This window comes from Hermetia illucens, chromosome 5 (assembly GCF_905115235.1).
Source record: "Hermetia illucens chromosome 5, iHerIll2.2.curated.20191125, whole genome shotgun sequence".
Lineage (NCBI taxonomy): Eukaryota > Metazoa > Arthropoda > Insecta > Diptera > Stratiomyidae > Hermetia > Hermetia illucens.
The window spans coordinates 110,694,473-110,708,773 of NC_051853.1; the positions used below are offsets into that span (position 1 = coordinate 110,694,473).

At 41.6% G+C, this 14,301-nt stretch overlaps 1 protein-coding gene across 1 annotated transcript in view; it reads left to right on the top strand.

Moving 5' to 3' along the window:
- LOC119658002 overlaps positions 1–14,301 on the top strand; it is a 227,137-nt gene that overhangs the window by 210,476 nt on the left and 2,360 nt on the right. The window lies entirely within an intron of this gene.

The following is a 14,301-nucleotide window of genomic DNA, read 5'->3' on the forward strand; positions in this document are numbered from 1 at the left end:
GGTCTGATCAACCTAATTAGTCCTTTGGATCTACTGCATTATAGCCGGCAAACCAACGTGATACAGCGTCTCCTGGTGCCACTACTATGTAGGTTCTCCTCGGCCACTTGGTTTTGGTTCGGCCGACAGGGTTGCCGCCCCGCCTTCATTACCGGACCTCTGTGCACCAGTCGCGCTAACGTGAAAGTCCTGGGAGGTTTGACGTGAGTATCTGCCGTGTGGGCATAATTTCACAGTCCTCTTCGGACACGGATTGATTTTGGGACCACAATCAGAGCCCCGCCATGCAAGCACAGCGGTCCTGGTTTATATTGAGTGCAGGCTCAACATTCATGCCAGTGGATACGAGGCCTATCTAACACCTCTGCCGCAACTAAGGGGTACGGCACCCGAGTTGTACAGCGCAACTCCACGCTTGAGCTCCGAGGAGCGCTGCCCGCGATATAGGCATAAGCACAACCAACCAACCAACCATGAAACCCCCACTAGGGTGCCAACCGCAAATAACGGGGCCGAGAACACATCCTCCAGGACTTCTCCTGGAACATAGGATCTCAGAGGGCCATCCTGGTTTCCATAGTACCAGATAACTTCCTGTGAGGCTTCATGGCAGAGCCACTTCAGATGATTCCCTTGCAGACTCGGGTCTGATCAGTCGCGCTGACAGTTAAGCCCATGAGTGTTTTACGTGGGTACCTGTCGTGGAGACTTAATCCTACGGTCCTCTTCAGACACGGATTGATTTTGTGACCACAATCAGAACCCCGCTGAGACAAGCAACAGCGGTACCAGTCTATACCAAGTGCATGGCTTAGCATTCATACTGGTGGATGCAAGAATTACCTAAATCTCTACCGAACTAAGAAGTACGGCACCCGTGTTGAAACGGAACACCACGCCGAGGCCCGAAGGTCTCTTCTCGCTTGAGCATAACCACAACCTCCATGGAACTCCCACTAGGGGGCCCACCGCAAATAACCGAGCTGTCCTCACATACAACAGGAGTTCACCCGAAGTATGAGAGTCCAGGGGCAATCCCGGTTCCCATGGTACCAGTATACCCCTAGTGAGGTTTCATGACCAATTTACCACTTCAGATGAGTCCCCGTGCAGACTCGGGTCTCATCGCCCTAATTAGGCCTTTGGAGCATTCGTCTACTGCATCACGGCCGGCAAACCAAAGTGAGTACAGCGTCTCCCGGTGGCACCACTATGGAGGTTCTCCTCGGCCACTTGGTTTTTGTTTGGCTGATAGTGTTGCCGCCCCATCTTCCTCGCCGCCACCTCTGAGCACCAGCTTCGCTGACAGGTGCAACTGGTCCAAATGTCGGCAGTGCTTGTGGAAGTGAAGGATGAACGAATTCTTCAGTTAAAATCTGCTCGAAATATTCTTGTCATTTATCCGTCGCGACTCGTCGATGTAGCAAGCAAAGTACCGTTCTTATCACTAACGCAACAGAAATGTTCAATATCATATACGCACTGGTGTTCGCTTTTGGCAAGTCGATACAAATCTCTCTCATCCTGATCCAATTTATCGTAAAGATCTTTTTAATGGACCGCTCGGACAACACCGATCGCTTTCTTTGCTTCTCGGTTCGCATTCTTATAAATTTACCATTTCAGAAAAAGAATTAAAAAGTCAATTTCACAAAGTTTGACCAACAATCAAAAGGAAATTACTATTTGATTCCATGTTGTATATCTACTTCCTTACATATTTTCCATTTGTAGAAAGTTCCGGCTACTTTTTTCCTCTGAATGAAAGCCGTGGGGAAATCAATAGCAAGCATTAGGAGCTCTACCTCTATCGAAAAATGGAGTAACTTTCAGTCAATGACAATAAATCCCTACTCAAGTAAAAAATCTCATATTACAATAATTTAGGACTGCCAGCGCTAGTAAAGTTGAACTTTTGTTTCCATTGGTGAATGGCTTCATCCTCGCTGACTACAAAATAGAAAGAGCACATCCAAAAAAAGGGTCAGCTTTCAACCCGAACTTCTAATAGTGCACCATTGTCTCTTCTTTATTTCATTGGAAATTATTCTATTTAAAATTGAATTATAATTCTCATTGCATAATATCTAAAATGTATAACCATTTATAATTCTGGGAACCAATTTTGTAATTTTCCCAGGGAATTTCGTAATTCCTTGATTGTGGGGACAGTTGCACTTTTAGTAAAATAAATGAACTTTTACAAGACACTTTTATTGTTTATAAGACCGTGTCAGAAACTTGGCTAGGTTTCAAAAAATGTTTTTCTGGAAAGTTTCAATCTTATAATTCCATTCAATGGGAGGAGATAGAAAATATTACTATAACACTGACGGAGACATAATATAGAAAATGGATGAGAATCTATCTGGAAACTAATGATTCGAAAAAGGTATTAGCTAATGTTTTTTAGCTGAACTATTCTTAATCAAGTAAAGCTACTATACTCAATTAAATCTTATACCTATCGCTACAGAGCGATGAATCAGTTCATATTAAGTAGAAGCCTTCATTTCTTAACGCTGGAATCCAAGGCAAATAAGCAAAAGGTGTGAATTAATGAGTCAAATTAAAAAATATCAATTTTGCTGTTCTGAAAGAAGCAGCGCAAATGATGAACTTGGATACAAGGCATTAGACGTCAGCCATCATAATCTCGACACTATCTTCTACAGCAAACATGTCAGAAACCAGAAAAACCATTCAAACGAACGGAGCAGTGCTAATCTTGCCCAATTACAGAATGCGCGAGCAAACCTCAATTAGTGATGTTAACACTACCAACTACTGTGTGAACAGCGTTCAGATAAACATATTCCGTAACCGTAACTACATACAATCTTTTGGCGTATTGCTATTGTGATTACTTTTAACGCGATGATTGCTCAACACCAGAAAAGAGACCCAAACAAATCGATTCAAACCTCACTAGGTCAAGGCCACTTCGAAGGCGTAACCACAAAATATGGAATAAATTTGGCAGCTTTTTTCACCATGCACGTTTTTGTTTGTTATACTTGAATCACTTATGAATGGAGGGAATTCATACCTCAATCACGTAAAAGTAACGGCATCTACGCTCTTATTAATAGCAATGCGTTGAAACGTGTTTTGCATTATAAGTTTTTTTTTTCAATTAAATAAATGATTTAATCCAATGATGTCTGATTTGTCATGCAACAGTCAGACCGTCAAGTCAAGTTCAGAAGTTGCGAAATTTTCCTTTATCCATTTTATAATTATTGATGGGACATGTTTTCGTGGTTTTTTCATTCAAACCAGCAATGTCCAACTCATAATATTAATGGTCCCGAAAATTTGATGGATATAAAAATATACATAGCTCAATTAAGCCCAAAGGCTTTTCTTATTTGGGAATACTACGGCCGACTTTGACTTACAGCAAAGCATGCCAAAAATGAATTTAATCAAAAGCTGTGGAATTGGGGACTAATGAGGTCCGAATGGCTTCTTTAAACTATTTACCATTAAGAGTAACTATCGTCTTCGTCGTCTTGTCAAAAAGCTATTAAATACGTAGAGAAATATTTAACATTATTAAAGAGCCTTTATATTAATACTTTAACCCTCTATTGCGTGATTTTTTCTTTTCCATTGAAAACGGTTATTTTTCTTTTGAAAGTCCTTTTTAAGTCCTTAACAAATATTAAAAATTCCAGCCTGCCTTAATTAGTATTGACCATACATATTTGCATTTATTTGACTGCAAGCATTTTATCGCGTTACGAAATTTAAGGAAAACTGAATACTTGCATATTCAGATGTAATCTAGAATAAATTATCAGCGAGGACAAGAGACTGACAAATCAATTTTTGTTTGAACCACATGATAGACAACTTACTTTAGCTTCCTATGCACACAGGACATACAACTGGGATCTTGAAAAAGTTTATATTGCAGATCTGTTATGCTATGCACTACAGCGTTAAGCGCTAACCTCGCCTCACCTAACATACTTTATCACCGTCATGCATCTATTATTTTAAATTGGTGAATCTATGTTATTTGAGCCTTGCAGGCTTTTTTTTCGAAAGGCATCATTGAGCACTGCAGGGTTTTCGATTGCAAATCATAATTTCTATATGGCAAAAATTGATGTTTACTTATTCAAGTAAAAGCTTAGATTTAGACAGCAAAATGACACATTAACCATTAGAAAATTAAACAAGTCAGGAAACCGACAGCTGGACGCTTCAGGTACGAAAGGCTTTGCGTATTTCATAGTACGTAGCACGTAATATATGCATAGATTATGTGAGAATAAAAAATAAAACCTGCTGTTATCGACTTTGCAAATATACGCGAAAGGCTATGCACTCTGCGTTTGCGAGGCAAGTTGAGAAATAAAAGTCCATAAACATTTACGCCCCTACAGAGGAGATTGCAGAGTCGGAGAAGGATACCTTCTACGAGGCAGTTGAGTCGACCCTCGAAGCCTGTCCCAAATATGTTATCAAAATTATACTTGAAGATTTCAACAGTCAAGTAGGGACAGAGCCCGTATTCAGGCGATACGTCGGCTCCCATAGCTTACATAGGGATACCAATGATAACGGACTGCGAATTATTCAATTAGCAGGGTCCCACGAAATGGTTGTTGGAAGTACCTGGTTTGCGCGCAAAGCGGTCCACAAACATACGTGGGCCTCTCCAAACGAGACCACTTTCAACCAAATTGACCACGTGTTGATCGAACGCCGCCACTTCTCAGCCTTGATGAATGTCAGAACATATAGGGGGCGCCAATATAGACTCGGATCACTATCTCGTTGGCATGGTGCTCCGAGCTCGAATAACAATACCACCTAGAATCCCCTCTAACAATCAGGTGAGAGTGAACACTGAAGCCATCCACAACACAGCCCTCCATAACACCTATAAGAGGGAAATGGATGCCGCAATAACCGCAGTCAACAGAGATCCTGGAGATGAAGCATCTACAAATAATCTTCACAACCACCCGAAGAACGTTGTTATTGATACTGCCACAAAGATCCTTGGCCCGCAAAAAAAGTCGGAACGGCTGGTTTGACGATGAATGTAAGCTAACTACGGAACGGAAGAACGCCGCATGCCGAGGAATGTTGCATTCTCAAAGAACCCGGGCACAGACGGAAAAAGGAAGCCTGAGAGAACCAACAAGTCTATGAACTAGAAAAGTACAGGGAGCAACCGCACCAGGCGCGGAATTTTTACCAACAAGTCAACAGGATGAAGCCTTATACACCTCGATGCTCATCCTGCCGAGACAAAGATGGAAATCTAATTTTCGACAGAATGGGCATATTGGAGCGATGACTTTAGTATTTTGATGAGCTACTGAACATCGGCGAGTTGTAGGTCCCGCCAACTAAAGACGACGGGCAAATACTGCAAATACTAATAAAGCATAGGAGAAACAGTCGGTGCAATTCATCGGCTTATAAATCATAAGTCGCCAGGAGGCAATGTAATTACAGCCGAATTAGTTAAATATGGAGGCGACCAGTTACACCAAGTGGAGGCCAGATAAAAGCAGCAAAATCACTGTCAAGACCAGTGGACATCAACAAAGGTCTACGACAAGGGGGTGCCCTACCATTCGTCCTCTTCAACCTGGCCCTTGAGAAAGTGATCAGTCATGCTGAGATAAATGCAAGAGGTACGATCCTCTTTAAATCCACCCAACTACGGGCCTATGCTGACGACATCGACATCGTGGGGAGAACAACCCGAGATGTAAAGATCATGCAGATCGAGCAGGCTGCCATTGGGGCAAGATCTTGGGCTGCACATTAATGAAGGCAAAACAAAATATATGGTGGAAACTTCAGCAGCGAAAACCAACCAACCAACAACATCAAACCGCACTGGTCAAACGGAAAGAGTAAAAAGAGCTACGATGATGAAATCCGCACACGATTGTTGGCAGCTAACAGGGCCTATTTTAGCTTACAAAAACTGTTCCGCTCGAAACGTCTCACCATACTGTACAAGACAATGATCTTGCCAGTCCTCATGTATTCCTCGGAGACTTGAGTTCTTAGCAAGAAGAATTGCGAACTCTTGGTCGCGTTCGAGAGAAGAATGCTCCGAAGAACTTTTGGCTCCCTACGCGAGGATGGACAATTCCGTAGCCTAACTAACGACAAAGCGATACCATGACCGTCCGAGTCTACGACGTTCTAGTCGTGTCCTAAGACCTCTTTGCCTTATTGAATCATACAAAGGTCTTACTTTATAGAACCTGTCATACTGAGCTCCAATTTCCTTGCAATTTACAAGGTATAGGTGCATTTTGAACTTGCAAAATTGATCTCTTTTCATCGTTTGAGGAAAAATGTTTATTCGAAGAGCCTTATTCTAATATAAATTCAAGCGAGATAATTTGAGATTTCCACAAATTACAGGAAGACCTATCAACTCTTTGAGTTCAGCAGCGTTTCTAGGTTTCAAGCAAGGAGTTTCCTGTTCTACAGCATACAAATTTGTATAATAAGCTTCAGATTCAATAAATTCATCTGAAAGATCTCGACTAAAATAATGTAAAGGAGTTTCCAGTGATATATTTCCAAGATTGGCAGTCACTCCATCTTTAGGTTTGACTTTCGATTTAGGACAATTTTTCATATCCTCATGTTTCCAACGCACATATAATACTTTTTTCTCTCTACTTCCTCTGCATTCAATTTGTTTGTTTCTTGGATTTCTTGAAAATAATTGATCTGATGTCAGCTTACCCCCTTAATTACATTTGGTTAAACATTTACCTCGGAAGGGGTTGCTATGAAACATCGTTGCTGTGAACGTCCAGTAAATTGCGTTGGAAGTGGCAAGCTTGGTTGAACACCTTCGGTGAAACCGTTTTCTAAAAACCTCATCATATCGAAGCTAGGCTAGTTCAGCTTTATTCTCCTTTAGAAAATCGGAGCCTAATTACGTGGCATTATCGGTGATATCTGTCCAGATAGGTGAGCGATTAGAGCACAAAACTGTCGTACGGAAGGTCGCGGTTCAAATCTCACTGGTGGCAGTGGAATTTGTATCGTGATGTGACGTCGGATACCAATCGACTCAGCTGTGAATGAGTACCTGAGTCAAATCAAGGTAGTAATCTCGGGCGAGCGCAATGCTGACCACATTGCCTCCTACAGGGTTTTGAATTCTGTTGTGTACCGTTACGGTTTTGAATGAAGTGCTCTAACACACTTCAAGGCCCTGATCCAATATGGATTGTTGCGCCAACGATTATTATTATTACAGACTCTCCCCATGTTGGAAATGCTTTTCTACCACATTTTTTGTCATAAGTGGGCAGGAAACAGCTGTTTTTGTTGTTAAACCAACTTGGGCAGCCAGTGCTGTCACAATATTAACGCAAAAATTCGCAAAAGAAATTAAAAAAAAATATTTTAAAGTCTGGGTTATATACAATCCATAAGGACTGAAAGGGTCAACGATTTTATCATAGTATTACTTTAATATGTAATAGAACAGGAATTTATTAGAATATTATAAAAATTGCAAAAGAAATCAAAACCGGAAGCTAAGCGAAAAGTTTGTTGGATTTCGTATACATCTCCTGGGCCCATAGCTAGGTATTCAGAACTTAACGTGTCTTCAAAATTTTACAATCTAGGATAAATTTAAAGGGTACATATAAGATGCTTTTCAGGTCTAGGTTTTGCATAGAAGCGCCACCGTGACTTTACAGATTCTTCGGTTGATTAGTTGCTGAGAATGAGTTCTTGCTTACACAAAATTTATAATTTTTAACTGTCAAATCTAAAGTCTGTTTCGTAAAATAATTATCGACTTTCTCGTTTTCAATATTTATGTATATTTGACGAAAAAGGAGCTAACCCTAAAACCTACAAAATTGACGAAATTGACCGTGAAAGTCCGCCCGCATATACTCAAGCTCTATCGGAGCGTTCGATCGACACGTGCTTGCACGACTCTGTGCTAACCAGGCTCGGGAATATGGGGGCCGTCTTTTGAGCGCTACGATCCTTCACGTTTCGTTATTAAAAATTCATCTGGCTGCGTGGGTCCGCATCGGATCTTGAAAATAACTACACAAACATAGATTCGCGTAAGCCTAACGATTTAAACTTAAACGCGAGCTAAAATCTGAAAAAAAAATGAAAAAAAACGGCGGCTCGACCACCTGCGTGGACCCGTGCTCGATGTTACGGGAAGCTCTCGACGGATTCTCCCATTGACCTATCAGCGCCCCTTTATAATTTTAGTAGGTAGGATCGCTCGAGCCTAAAAGCTTGGCACTTAGTGCTAGTATTATGCAAATTCCGGCATCTGCCGAGATCGTGACAACTCGAAAAAATAATAACTAAATGAATAAAAATTAAATTAAAGATTCTGCAAGGAACCCATGCTCGAATTGGTGGTCTGAAGGATGCTCTGCTGTCCGAGTTCCTGCGACGTGTGAAGTTTATGCTGAAATCGCATCTCTCGAGGAAGAACAAAATAAATGCATTGAATGTATTCGCTATCGCTTCAATGGCTTATGCATTCGCGATATTGCCGTGGACAAAAACCGATTTGGAACACATCCAGCGGTGGATACGGACTACTATGTTCAAATTCGGAATGTATCATCCGAACCTACCTCGTGACATCGGAGGTACGGGCGTGGTACATGGTGGCATCATCGCCAAGTCTACTCGCCGCGCTTATTTTTACAGCAAAGAGCAGTCGACTCCATTGCATGCGGCTGTCTGTAAGGCAGATTTTGGACTGACTCCACTTAATTTGAGAGATCGATATTCCAATCCTCTGAGTGGAGTGAAGAAGTCAGACCAACAGCGGATCGACGAATAGAAGTCGAAAGCAATGCATGGCAAGCACCTGAATATAGCATTGAATTGACCTAAACATTGTTGTTCCCACCTGAATTTCACTCCTGTCATCGAGTCGCTTCTATTCCACGCTTTCAGTCCTTTCGAGCCTCCTCTTCCAACTTCGGTATGCGTATTTAACTCAAAAATGTTTTTATGATAAAAAACTCCATTCACCGTAACCCGTTTCTCTTTAAAGCAAAAATCAACGTGCACTTCCAAGAAAAATCATCGAATTCCTCCCCGCATTTTTGTCAACACCCAAAAATTCATATCAACTCATGTCTCCCATTTTCTCGGCCAACTCTTCACCATCCGACCTTCCACGTTTCTTCAAGCTCTTCCTCGAACCAAAACCAACTCCGATTCTTTTTCCCCTTTTCTTTCTGAAAAAGGAATTTTTCTATATCTTCCAAAGCAAATTGTAACAAAAAAACTTTTACAACCTCACAACGCCTTGTCTAACAAAAATTGCAAGCGAAAAAATTCAACGCTGTAAGTGACCTTTTTGCCATTCAAATTTTCCACTCTACGGTGGCTAACTTTACAAATTTGCAGGCTATTAAATCCACAAAATTCAGAGAAAACTACACGAGACAATGTTCTGCCCATCGACCGCCCTTCGATCAACCGGTCCAACTAAACTTGGCCTTGAACTTCTCGATTTCAGTAATGTGCAATATGCGGCGAATTAAGGTAATTGCACACTAAAGAAGCATTATTTGAACAAATTAATTCCAGAAAAGGCTAATGAAATTCCGCTCCCGCCGAAAAGCCGCGGCCACAACAGCATGACAATTCCGTTTGTATATAATTAAACATACAATTGCGCACAATTTTTCAAGAACCATCTATACAGACAAATTGCTTTGGAAAGTATTGCATCGATAATAGGCAACGTCACATGCTTTACATTAACAGTTTGACATTATTAGCCAGCGTACAGAAGGTCACCCAAAACAGATGCAAATAAATCCGAATACCGGAAACTAGACGCTTCGGTTATAAAGGCTTTGTGTTCATTTTATGTGAAAAAAATCTATGCACGTCTTTCCATTCGTATGTATATAACTAAAAATTCAAAATATTCCTTCACGTACATTTTCATTTACGTATTTCGGAATTCGAAATATCGCGACCATAATACATCTAATAAGTAGTACCCAAACTCAGACTGGGTCGACCCTGCGAATGTATTGGGGAAACTTATCCGTACAGATCATAGGCACTAAGCCACATGTAGATATCGCCACATGTTAAGGACCTATGATGCGTACCGATAAGCTTCTCTAATACATTCGGAAGTCAAGTCCATTAAACCAACTTCAATAAGGTTTTGTTTTACACCAAATCTTAACAAGTCGGAAATCAAAAGTTCTTTTGTTGATATTTTTTTTAAGAACGATGGTTCCAATTATATAGTTCGGAGTAATGTGGCACTGACACTTTATCTCTTAGGAGGTGGCAATTTGATGCGAAAGCGACTACTTTGACCTACTATAACATTGTTAATAATAGTAGAATTTCCACCAAGTTTTTCAATATGATGCTTCCCACTTCCCCCCTATCTTACTGCGGAATTTCACGGATCCAAAATAAACTTAAGAGGGGTTCGCAATTAATTTTCAAAATATGATAATATACTATTCTTAACTTTTTGAGCAGATGTCATATCGGAGAGTATTTTCAGGCTTAAATACCATATGTACGGGCCGCCATGATTTTTTTCATATTTACTTGATGTACTGATCGAGACATTTCATTTAGTATCACACATGGCCATATCCAGTGGAAAATTTTTACACCCCACCCCCCTTTTACATGTATGGGGACCCCCTCTTAAACCTAATATAGAATAATGTTACTCACTGCATGCAGGGGGCATTCCCGGTTCCCACCTCCTTACTAAATTTTGTGTCAATAAAAGTAATCGCTGCTGAAGAAATGGATGTAACAGAGAGACAATAAACCGATATTAATAAAGTTATGTTTACAACAAAACTGAATTACGTGTCCATGTTATCGAAGACGCCTTCCTCGCAATTTTTTCAAGGGATGTCACGCCACTAGTCCAACGCAACATCTTCGTCTCCATTACCACGACACGCCATTCATTCTCCTTTATAGTCGGCCAAAGCTTAGATCCATAGAGGGTAACACGGCAGACGACATTCAAGGGCAGAATTTCTGGTATAAAAAATTTACCAGTATACACAGTCGGTACGTAGCATAAATCAGGTCATTGATTGGCCGGAGAAATTCCCACCACTCCTCAATGCGGGAATTACCTACCTTGTCCCTGAAAATGACAAGGTGCAGGACCCCGCAGACACAAGACCAATTACCACCCCCTGGACATATTCCTAACGTCTATTATTACTAGAAGGGTCAATGCACATCTCGAGACCAACAACATTCTGTCCGAGGAGCAAAAGGGTTGCCGAGTTGCATCAAGGGGTTGCAAAGAGCAACTCATTATCAACTCGGTAGTTGTAGGGTAAGCAAGGCGGACCAAGAGGGGATCGATGAACGGGAGTCGAAGACAATGCACGGTAAACACGTGAATTGTCTTTGGTAGCCATTTATCGCTTTACATTTGTCGAACAGATAGCTGTGTGCTGAGGAGTTCTTTGCTGAAACGGACGGATTCATGTTTGCCATTCAGGATGGCGTGGTTTCCACCCGAGCTTATAAAAAGCTCATAATGGAAGAGCGGGTGGAGAACGACCAGTGCAGAATGTGTGGTTTGGCGTTAAAGACGTTGGACCATCTCATTCTGGCTGCACTGCAATAGCACCACGAATAGGCACAAAGCTTTATGTAGGATGATCCATCAAAACTTTGCATACAAGCATGACCTGATCATGGAAATATGCCCGGTTTACCGATATGAGCCACAAGCAGTACTGGACAGTTCTGCTTACAGCATATATTGGGACCAGCAAGTTCTAAATGATCGCCATATTCCACACAACAAGCCTGAAGTGCTGTTTGTTGACAAGACGGGTTGCTCCGCGTATATTGTTGATGTTGCTATCCCCTATAATAGCAACATTGAATGGAAATAAACGGAGAAGAAGGTGACCTATGAGCTACTGGTCCAGGAAATCAAATAAATTTGGCCACTTGAGAGAGTGGATGTAATTCAGGTATTGTACCTAAATCCCTCACGCCTTCCTTTCATGTCCTGGAACTCTCAACTCTCGAAGGATTCTCCCGTTGCTCTACCACCGGCCACCAACAGCAGCGCCCCTTTATCTTTTAAGTAAGTAGGATCGTCCGAGCCTAAATGATTGGCACTTAGTGCTAGTATTAGGTAAAATCCGGCATCTGCCGAGATTGTGACTACTAGGAAATAAAATAATAATAATCGTTAGCGCAATAATCGAATTGGATCAGGGCTTGAAGTGTGCGAGAGTACTTCATTCAAGACCGTAACGAAACACTGCTGTTCACTGTACGAAGCAATACGGTCAGCATTGCGTTCGTCCGAGATTATTAAGCTGATTTGTGTCAGGTACTCATTCATAACTGAGTCGACTGGTATCCGACACCCAATAATATTGGCTATGCTATTGAGCATGACACTACTAATTTTGGTGGAAATCGCAGTACTACTAGGTGAAAGTTGTCTCTTTTATTCAAATTGATTGCACTCTAAAACTTTGAATGTCATCTAAGTGTAATCTTGCGGTGTTTCTAGTGATTAAATTATTTGAAGTAATTAGACGGTTTTTTGTTTTCTCGCTAGCGTTGTTTATGTTATTTATTATATTCGCATATAACTATATTTCAGGAACCACTTGCTCCTTTCATCAGTGCTACAAGTCCGATAAAGGAAACAAGTATTTCTTGAATATCGGTATATGTAGCTAGGCTGCAACAGTTTGTGTTCAATCGAGACGCTGATTCGCTCAGGTGATTTTTACTTCCGGGATCTCTTCTCAATAAACGGTGTCAGGGTATAAGTCCAGTGGCCCTTTTGAAACTTGTTCCACGTTGTTTCTATCTTCGGTGCAATGCCTTCTTAGGATGGCCTTAATATAGAAGTAATTTTATGAATGCTCCATCGACCTTTTATGAAATCTCACAGTTTACTGACCCGCTCATCACGCGAATGAGACGCCACCTCATTTCGCCTCCCATTTTCGTCTCTCTGAAGGAATCAGTGTCGATGCTAGCGGCCTTGGCTGGCTCATAATAACGCTTTTGTCATCTGTGTCGATGTACATAGATTATGATCGACGGCTGGGGCATGATTCGAGCCCCAAGCTTAGCCATTCTAACCGAAAACCAAGAGGTCATTAAAGCCTCGTACTCAGTAGTGACATCATCCGAGCTGGTGGGGCTGTGCACAAACGCGCTGGCCAGTCTGGACGACACACTCAAAGTCACCGTCCTCTGGGTTCCCGGTCATTGGAGCACAGAGGCGAGGGAGTGGGCTGATAGACTGGACAGGCCGGGCTCTGCTCTTAGCAGTCCTTTGGCGGGTACAGTCTGTGTCTATAACAAAACCTGATCTCTTGTGCCAGAAGCGTGCAAATAAATACAAGATTACGACGGTCTGCATGTGGCACTGGCCTATAGGGGACTGTGACGCAGGCCCCGGCATACCCCACAATTCGCAATGCTGAAGCTGTGGGGAAGAGGAAGGAAGTCTTTGCCTTCTTATTCTTATCACAGCAGTCATGGTATTGGGCGCTTGTGGCATCAAAACGATGCACCACAGCTGTGGCCTTCTCGGACCAACCACTGATACCTACCCAAACCTACCATCATCTATGTGAGTGACGCAACAACGACGCAGGCAAGTCGATTAAGAAGGGTCCGCGAAATCGAACTGCTTCAATGAAAGCGACAAACATCAACGCTTGTAGTAACACAGCACAAACTCAATGACACTTCAAGCATGATATACATCGAATTCAGCGAGATGTGTGAGATGCGATTCGATTCAGTTGGGGAGGTGATATCGTTTAGTCTTCATATATATATATACATCCTCTGTCCCAAAAGTAACCGAAATCGCTATATACATATATTTACGTAATCGAAGCCTTCCTTCATAAACTGCCGAAGTTTCACAACATCTGGTTCAGTAGAATGGCTGAACACAGGTAATTTTGTGACAGTAGCTTATGCTACTATGGAAAATGAATAATCAACTGAATGATGATCAAAAATTTTACCCAAAATTCTTTAAATGATGAAAACTTTGCCAAAACTATTGTTACTGGTGATGAAACGTTGTGTAAGAGTCAAGTCAAACAAAGAAATCCTGAAAAAGAAAATTTGCCGCATTTGCCCGTTTTGGCTCCCTGCGTCTATTTTATATTTCCTAAGCTTCATTTAAATATGAGAAGAAATCGATTTGCCTTCAAGTGATGCATTCATTGATTCATCATTTCAGCCACTTGTACATCGAACATTTGTCCCATTAGT